Raw genomic sequence first — 9545 nt, forward strand, 5'->3', positions numbered from 1 at the left:
AGCAGATGGAAGACCTCTGTCTCCTCTCTATGTAAATCTGCCTTTCCAATGAAAATCAGTAATTTGAAAAATGAGGCTATTGGAAGCAAAGCAAAGTTTTCAGCAGTTTCACATGGCAGGCAATGAGGATTGGAGATGAGACCTGACAGAGAAGGGTATCCGTGAGCATACCAAGCTCTCACATGAAAATCAGTTAAATCTACAATATTGCATGGGGACAGCAGGGCTCGACTATGAGCTTTGCAAAACTTCTAATCCAATCGTGTATTCTGGATTGATGTGAACAACCTTGACTCCATCCACTTGGCAGAGGAAAAAGTAGAAACTACCACATTTTTGTTTTGAACACACTGAGTATTTAATAAAAGCATTTTTAGGCATAGCAAACATTTCCGTGATTTATTGCTGTGAAATAAATGTCTCCAAATGCAATGATAATTGTAATGTAATGTAATCAAAACAATGCATTACTTTTCTCCCTAATCCAGGTTGACTGTCTCTGATGGGTGATTCCTTTGCTATGTGTGGGATCAACAGGGTTCAACAACCCGGTGCATTTGCCTGCAGCTCAGCTGAGGTTCAACACCATGACAATTCCTCTTTTAGAAATTTCTTCAAAGCTATTTTTTTGCAGCAGGTCATGGTTTTCTTTATATGGTGGCTGTTCTAATATAGTCAAAGCCAGCACCCCTAGATTTTTTTTTGAGGGTAGGCCCCCAAATGACACAAAACCAAGATTTTATTCAAGGGAAGGGGACAGAGATCTACTGGAAAAGGAGCCTGAGGTAGGAGACTGGAGGTGTTGGGGCAGAGTATGGATGACTGTCTCACAGACAATTCAGACACCAAGACATTCAGCATATTACCAAAGCCAAGGGACAACATCAAATGAGAAATCTGAAACCAGAAACAGAGCTCCCAAGAATCCAAATGTTGGAGTTTTTAGAAAGAAAATGAAATATTTAAGAATGGTGATAATGGATCCTAGTGTTTCAAAAAAGTATAAACAAAAATAACAGAGGAGAGGAGGTGTGAGCCAGGTTGGCCAATGGGGTTCCTTCCAATCAGATTGTCAATTCATTGTAATCAAAAGCGATTGAGTGGTTTTAGAAAAGGAGTGATTTTATTTTCTCTATGCAAAACAATTTTGAGTAAAGGAAAATGAGAAACAGGCAATTTCAGAAGGTTCAACCAAGAAATGACTGTGGCTTGGATACTGGGAAGAAGCGGGAAGAAAAAGAATGAATGAATCATTGTTATTTTTATCCTTTTGACTAGAAATTATTAGTTTGCAAAGAGAAAGTAAATAAGTTTACTTTGGCACTGCTTACAATGAAATTTGATATTAGAGGGACAATAATTCCAATATAATATTTTACGTAGATCTAAATTGAATATAGAAAAATTCATATTCCATAATGGTAAGAAAATGACGAGAAAGGGAAATAGTCTTTACTGGATGGGAGGAGCATGAATTAGGAGATGTGAGGTGTTACTGGAGGGAGTATTGATGGCTGTCTTAAAAATAATTTAGCAGGCGGCATGGATGCCTGCTTTGGGCTGATGTGGGCAAGCTTGTGGTGGCCTAGGGGTGAGGGCTTGCAGGGGGCCTGAGGCATGGCAGCAGCAGGAGCTTGCGGGGACCTGGGGGCTCATGTCCAGACAGGCACAGTGAGCCTGGGGATTTCTCTACATGCTTGGCCTCAGGTAGGGTGGGAGGAGGGGACCAGAGAGCCTAGGTTAGCATGGTGGTGTGGTATGATGCGTGACAAGGCATGGGTAACTTTGAATGTGGGCAGATCTTGGGTGGAGAGATAGGGTCCCAGGCCCAGCATGAGTGCTAGGAGCTTGGGTGGAACAAAATACTACCCCACTGGAAGACTGGGCTTGAGAAGACTGGACTGGGGAACCCATGTACTCCTAGGGGCAGGGAATATGGATAGCTCAGGGAAGGCAATAAGGTGATGTGTGGGAAGGAAGACTGATGAAGAAGCATATTGAAAATGAGTAATGTCTCCTGAGGGACTTTCATCAACAAGGCCACTCATAAATAAGCAAGGGGGCTGAGACTGAGCGGTTTCAAGGATGGAAACTGAAGGACCTTCTGGGTCAGATCAATGCACATGCTCACGTGGGAGACCTGAACTGGGGTAGATAGCATTGACCACCAATGACCACCACTCACCAGCACACACTAAAGCTAAGGCTGGAGGCCTTCCTGGCAGGGCTAGATCATGGTACATACCAGTTAGTGTTGGACCAAAGGATGGGTAATGTTAGGCTGGGCCATAACACTAGCCAGCACATGAGAGAACAAGGTCTGGGGGCAGAGTCTATGGGGGATATGTGGGCCCATGCCTGTAGAACTAGTTGCTCAAGACCTGGGGGCAGTGAAGGGATGAGTTAGACATGGCCGAGGAACCCTCCAACACTCATGGCTATTGGGGTTAGGAATGGGCTGGTCTGGTCCAGGCTGCAGCACCTGTAGACATACTCAAGAATAGGGCATGGGGAGGGCTGGACTGCAACATCTTCAAGCTCATACAAAGGCCAAGACAGAGGGGGCAGACTATGCTGGGTAGGGGCTTACCACCTGCTGGCACATTTGAAATCTGGGTCTGTAAGTGGGCCTGATGGTGGATCACCTACTGGAAGATCTGAGAACCAGGATGGGGTGCAGGACAAGCTGGGTGGGGTCTCAATACCAGCCAGTTCACATTAGGGCAAGGTTGGGGGCCATGTAGGTTGGGGTAGGCTGCAGCACCCAGTATGGAACTGGGGCAGACAGGGCAAGGCCAGGCTTCAGCAAACACTGGTAAATGCCAGGGCGAGGTAGTTCATGCCAGAATAGGCCGCAGCTCCCACCAACACATGCAAGACCAGTAGGAGGGGTGGTAAAGCTGGTTGGGGGCTGTGAGGACTCCCTTGCCAGGCCACCGCTCCTACTGGTGAGTGTGAGAACTGGGACCTGGGACAGACCAGTCTAGGCAGGGCTACAACAACCAGCCAGCTGGGCTAATTAATTGACTGTATCCAGTGGTAAAAGCATGAGTCAGAGTAGGTGCAGGATGATAAGGCTTGGCCACCACAAAGCATTATCTAAAGCATGATCATTCATGTCAAATAATTTACATACTATATTGTAGCAAACAAATCTTATTTATAAACTAGTAAGTTGAGGAATCAAATTTTAACATGTGATGAATTTATGGAAATACTTTTCAAATAAAATATTATTATTTTTTACTTACTGCAGAGTTTCTTTATGCATTTCTCATTTTGTTCACACTCAGAACAGGGTGGTCCTTTTTTGTAGGGGTGTTGACCTCGAAAATTTCCTCTATGAAAAGAGAAATATTGATGAGCTAATTTTTAATGCAAGTTGTATGGACAATTAAGTCATGAATGTTGAAAAACAGAAATTTTGTCCCAGTTTTATATGTATTAATTTTATTCAAAGAAACAGTTAATACTGCTTTTCACAAGGTATTCCTAAATCATGTGGCACCTTGAATATTTACTGAAATTCAGAATAGAGATTTGAACTCATGGTAATTGTCATGTACAAACTTTTTTCATAGCCACTATGATTATTTCTTCCTTTTGTACAATGGGAGGTGAAGTTTAAATTTCTAATTAAAATCCCTAGTTTCTGCTTTTAAAGCACAATGTAAAAGGACAATATAGTGATTACTATGTATTTCTATCTTATTCTGGAGCACAGATTTGACAGCCAATATACCTGCTGCTCAAAAATATAACCAGTATGTTTCAGTAAGTCTCTGGAGTTATCAGCTGCGTGTCTGCTGGGGACTTTGAAAGTGTTATCTTCTACATTTCACAAAAACAAAAACAGAAAGAAAAAACCCAAAAACGAACCAAAAAAATCCAAGGGCACTGCCAAGTGTTCATGGCAGTTTTTTCTGTGAATATTTTGAATACCCTCATAATAATGCTGCTAAGACTCACTCAGGGAAGATGCCATTAATTATTATTTATTCTTTCAGCTATTGGACATTTGTTTTGGACTACTACAGAAACAGTTCCTTTGAACATTCATGCATAAGCGTGTATGTGCATGTGTATCTACCAGCAACGGACAATTGCAGGTCTTCCACATTTTCTTCTAGCAAATGGAGTGGCCACCCTCTAGTCTGATTGTATTTTCCTATGACTAATGTTGCTGAACATTTTTGGGATGTTTGGTGACTTCATATCTTCTTTGTTGGTCTTGTGTCCATTTTCCAGAACAAAATGTATTTGAGCAGCAGTTAAGACACTGCTTGGGATATCCACAATCCACACCAGAGGGTCTGTATCTGAAACCTGACTCTACTTCTGCTAACAGCTTCCTGCTAATAGCCACTGTGAAATGCAACAGGTGATGGAGCTTGCTGAGTTTCCTGCGATCTACGTGTGAGATATCCAGGTCTATCTCTGCATGTTTTCCTTTCAAGGAAAATCAAATAAATTGAAAATGCTGAGTTTGAAGTTGTCATGATATTGACTTGTGACAGTTTTTTTTTCTGTAGTTTCAGCACAAGGACTTTATTTGGTGTATGATTTGCAGACTGCAACTATGGCTTGTCTTTTCATTGATTTTTTTTCCCCCAGCATCTCTGAAAAGCAGTGATATTTTATTTTTAAAGACATCTGGTTTAGCAACTTGTTCTTTTATGCATCATGCCTTAGTTGTACTAGTTGGAACTGTCTAAAGGTCACATGTTTTTCTTTGAAAAATTTTATATATTAGGTTTTTCATTTATGTTTGTGACCATTGTGCATTAATTTTCTCATATCATGTGTACTGAATCACTTTTCCCACTCATGTGGATGACACTTGTGGCACCATTTGTTACTGAGGCTGCTCTGTTGACACATCTGAACTCATAGTTTCTTAGGTACAGGACAAAATCATTGATTTGAAACCAGTTTCCATTTCCATTATGGGCTTTAATTACCATAAGGTTTCCATTCTGCTTTTATTTATATTGAGGTAAAAATATTCTTCAATTTCCCATTTTCTTTTTTCTTTGACTCATGAGTTATTTAGAAGTGTAAATATTGCATGTGCACTTGAAAATAATGTTTTATGCTATTTCTTTGTGGTACAGTCTACAAATATGGCAGACCATGACTAATAATCTTAACAAAATTTCTATCAGTAGGACACTGGATTCATGAATATCTCCATCTAGAATGGCTAATCTGTTATTAACTGAACTTTGTTCATTTCAGACATTGTGTTTTCTGTGTTCACTATCTTCCATAACTGCACCTAACTTATGAAAATAGAGAAAGTTGTTATAAAAGCTATTTTAATGTCTTTCTCTACTAATTTTAACAACTTTGTCAACTTAGCAGCTATCTGAGCGATTATTTTTCCTCAGTTTAAGTCTTACTTTCCTGCTCGATGCTGTATCAGTAATGTTCAAAATTGCTAGTATTGGGCTGTTGCAATAGTGTAGTACGCTGATCCTCTACCCAGGTTGTCAGCATCCTGTATGGGTGCTAGTTAGAATCCCAGCTGCTCCACTTCTGATCCAGCTCCCTGCTTATCACCTGGGAAAGTAGCAGAGGATGGCCCTTTCCTTGGGCCCCTGCATTCATATGGGAGACCTGGAAAAAGTTCCTGAATCTTGGCTTTTGATAGGTTTGAAACCTGAAACGGTGATTCTTACTTGGTAGTTTTCCTGCAATCACATATTAATCAGTACTTTGTTGACTTTTTAAGGAATATGCTTTTTAAGCAGATCTGTAGGGTTCTCTGTGAGGAGTTCTCTTTTCTTTGATATTCTGTTGCATGAGGTCTGTCTGTACTACTTTCCTGGCACTCTAAGCTTTGTTTCTTCTACTCAGCAAATCCAATGAGCTCTGTCTTTGTACCCCAACCCTATGTACTCCATGTGACATGGTATAGTCTCCATGTGACATGGTATATAAAGCTGGCACAATATTGGGCTATTTATTTTCTATTGCTCAGGAATCAGAGCTTTAGCCAAGCAGCTTGAAAACTATGGCTTTATGCTGTTGTTTCAGGTACAAGAGTATATTGGTCTCTATTACTTGGCCAGAAGTGATGTCATTTCATCCCCTATGCTTTCATAAGACATTTAACAAAATTGTTGTATATGTGTTTTTGCACCCTGAAACATAACATATTTGAAGCAACATGGTATTACACTGCTTTTTCATCAATTGTTGGGGAAGAATCCCCTGTAATTTTCCTCTTTCCAATTCCAATTCAGGTAAGTAATCTTAACAGGAAATATAGTGACAAATAATGTTTAGAAATGCTTCAATTTCTTTAATATCTATAAAAATTGTTTTCAAACTTTTAGACAACTTGTCATTCTTGCTTTTGACTTTGAGAGTAATAGAAAAGAATATAGAGAGATATACTTTCTACCTCTCCATAATAATTTTGAAATATATCATATTCTATTTGCCATTCTGTATATTTTGTATTTGTGCTCTCATCTTTTGTACATTTAATTTTTTAAATTGCTGTTTGCTGAATAATTTTTTTATAGTTTTTCCTTTGTAGATAAATTAGAATAAGAGTTGTAGAATTTCATTTTTTGAGCCCCTTACTAGGTTTTTACATTTTTGGTTAGATACACAATTATCACCAATGATTATACTGATCTTTTAAATGGAGAATGCGCTTTTACCCTCATTCTTAGTTGTGATTCTATTTCCACTCTCATTGTATTAGAGCATATTTGCCAACATTTTTGTATCCCATTGTTTAGATACATAGTCATGTTTTTAACTTTTTTTCTTTTCCCCTCTTTTTTACTGAAGAATGATTCCATCATTTTTACCCTCATGTTTAAATATTTGATTGTTTAGGCAGAATTTTATGCTTTCATTTATTTGGAAGATAAGAGTGTGAAAGGAGAGACACAGAGAAAGAGTGAGAGGAAAAGAATTTTTTTTTAATCTGCTGGCTTATCCAGCAAATTTCCACAACTTGATCTGGGCCAGGCTGAAGCCAAGAGACAGGTTCTTCATTTAGGTCTCCCACATGAGTGGTAGGAATCCAAATATAATCCCCTGCCTCTTAGACAGGTTAGCAGGAAAATGGTCTGGAAGTGCAGGCCCCAGGAGTCAGTCCCAGGACTCTCATGAAATGCAGGGATGCCCAGGAGCAGCTCGACCACCTGTACCACAATGCTTGCTCCTGGTTCTTCTCTACACAACACAGCATTCTATCACCAACTTCTGTTTTCATCTAGCCATTTAGTCTTGTTGTAGAATGAGACTTTACTTAACACAAATATAGTTGTTTCTAATGTAATAGCTTTTGGTAAATGGTTGTTAACATTTGTTTCAATGTAATATATTGTTAATAGCATGATAACTTACGAAGGTGCATAATTACAAAGAAATATTGTACTTGTAGCAGACCCAAGGTTAGGACAAATTTTAGCTGCACAACCAACTTTATATGTACTGGCCCAAACTACCTGTAAGGAAAGAAATTTTAAAATAAAATATGAAAAAATTATATGCCAGAAATACATTGAGACTAGCACAGTCTTTGATAAGCTACAGAAAAATGTATACATAAATATTTGGGCAATAAATATTTTTAAACAATAATACAATATATAGCTGAAATCACAACTTTTTCTATGTGATTGAAAAAATATATTTTAATTCTTTCCATGAGTATAACAACATTCAAACAATTGGCAAAGAAAAGTATGGAGTGAAGTGATAATTTGCTTTTATGCACTTTTCTCAGAAGCATTCTGGTAAACGCTTACATTTTAAATTTTACAGTTCCAGCCATGTTCTTACCTTTGCTGGATCAAAAGAGAAAGGTAGGAATTAGTTCATTGAGAAAGCTATTGCCTATAAAAAGGCTAAGTGAGTATTTTCCCCCTCTAGTTGTAAAGAATGACAAAGTTATTGAAGAATATTGATGTGGAAAGTTATCACTGTGAGAGATAAAGATGCAAAGATAGCTCCCGGCAGCTGGTGGGTCTCAGGACGGGGCGTCTCATGCCTGGATTCCGGACGGCCGCCATGGGCACATGGTGAGCCGTCCTCCCCGGGCCTGCTGGGTTTCGGGGGCCGCTTCCTTCGGGGTGAGTAGACCGAGGGGGGGAGGCCTCCGGGACTGGGCAGGTCCGGCACCCAGCCACCGCCCTCATTGGGCGGTGAAGGGGATTTGGGAGGGGCGCGACCTTGGGCCTGGGAATTTTAAACCTCCAGCTGCCTCCCGGCAGCTGGTGGGTCTCAGGACGGGGCGTCTCATGCCTGGATTCCGGACGGCCGCCATGGGCACATGGTGAGCCGTCCTCCCCGGGCCTGCTGGGTTTCGGGGGCCGCTTCCTTCGGGGTGAGTAGACCGAGGGGGGGAGGCCTCCGGGACTGGGCAGGTCCGGCACCCAGCCACCGCCCTCATTGGGCGGTGAAGGGGATTTGGGAGGGGCGCGACCTTGGGCCTGGGAATTTTAAACCTCCAGCTGCCTCCCGGCAGCTGGTGGGTCTCAGGACGGGGCGTCTCATGCCTGGATTCCGGACGGCCGCCATGGGCACATGGTGAGCCGTCCTCCCCGGGCCTGCTGGGTTTCGGGGGCCGCTTCCTTCGGGGTGAGTAGACCGAGGGGGGGAGGCCTCCGGGACTGGGCAGGTCCGGCACCCAGCCACCGCCCTCATTGGGCGGTGAAGGGGATTTGGGAGGGGCGCGACCTTGGGCCTGGGAATTTTAAACCTCCAGCTGCCTCCCGGCAGCTGGTGGGTCTCAGGACGGGGCGTCTCATGCCTGGATTCCGGACGGCCGCCATGGGCACATGGTGAGCCGTCCTCCCCGGGCCTGCTGGGTTTCGGGGGCCGCTTCCTTCGGGGTGAGTAGACCGAGGGGGGGAGGCCTCCGGGACTGGGCAGGTCCGGCACCCAGCCACCGCCCTCATTGGGCGGTGAAGGGGATTTGGGAGGGGCGCGACCTTGGGCCTGGGAATTTTAAACCTCCAGCTGCCTCCCGGCAGCTGGTGGGTCTCAGGACGGGGCGTCTCATGCCTGGATTCCGGACGGCCGCCATGGGCACATGGTGAGCCGTTCTCGGGCGGCCAGTGCGCCATTGGTGCCAGGCTCCGCCTGCTGGCCGCCCGGCTGGGGAGCTCTGGGGATTTGGTTCTTTGAGTTGCTGCTTAATTAGCTCCAGGTTGAACCCATTGTGCTTCTTGGACCTGAAAGAGGCAGTAACTCTTCCTTAGCAAAACTTGTAATCACTAATAATTCTGAGCACCAAATACCAGTCATGCAGAAGCTATGGCTTGGGGCTTGCCCTGCACAAGTAGCTCCAACAGTTGGCCAATGTGTCAACTGGTAATGGAACAGAGTAGATTAGGCACGACTGAGCAAACCTTAGCCCACAAGTAAAACTAGAAACCAGGAGGGAGCAGAGGTCATGCCGAGCTAGGCTCTTGTACCTGCTGGTCTGTGGGAGCCTGGGACGCTGAGTCACAGTGTCTAAGGCAGAGTTCGGGACAGGGGAGGGGTTGTGCCAAGCTGAGTCAGAGCATCCATTG

The sequence above is a fragment of the Ochotona curzoniae genome, unplaced genomic scaffold, assembly GCF_017591425.1.
Source record: "Ochotona curzoniae isolate NIBS_2020 unplaced genomic scaffold, NIBS_Ocur_1.0 contig_1014, whole genome shotgun sequence".
NCBI lineage: Eukaryota > Metazoa > Chordata > Mammalia > Lagomorpha > Ochotonidae > Ochotona > Ochotona curzoniae.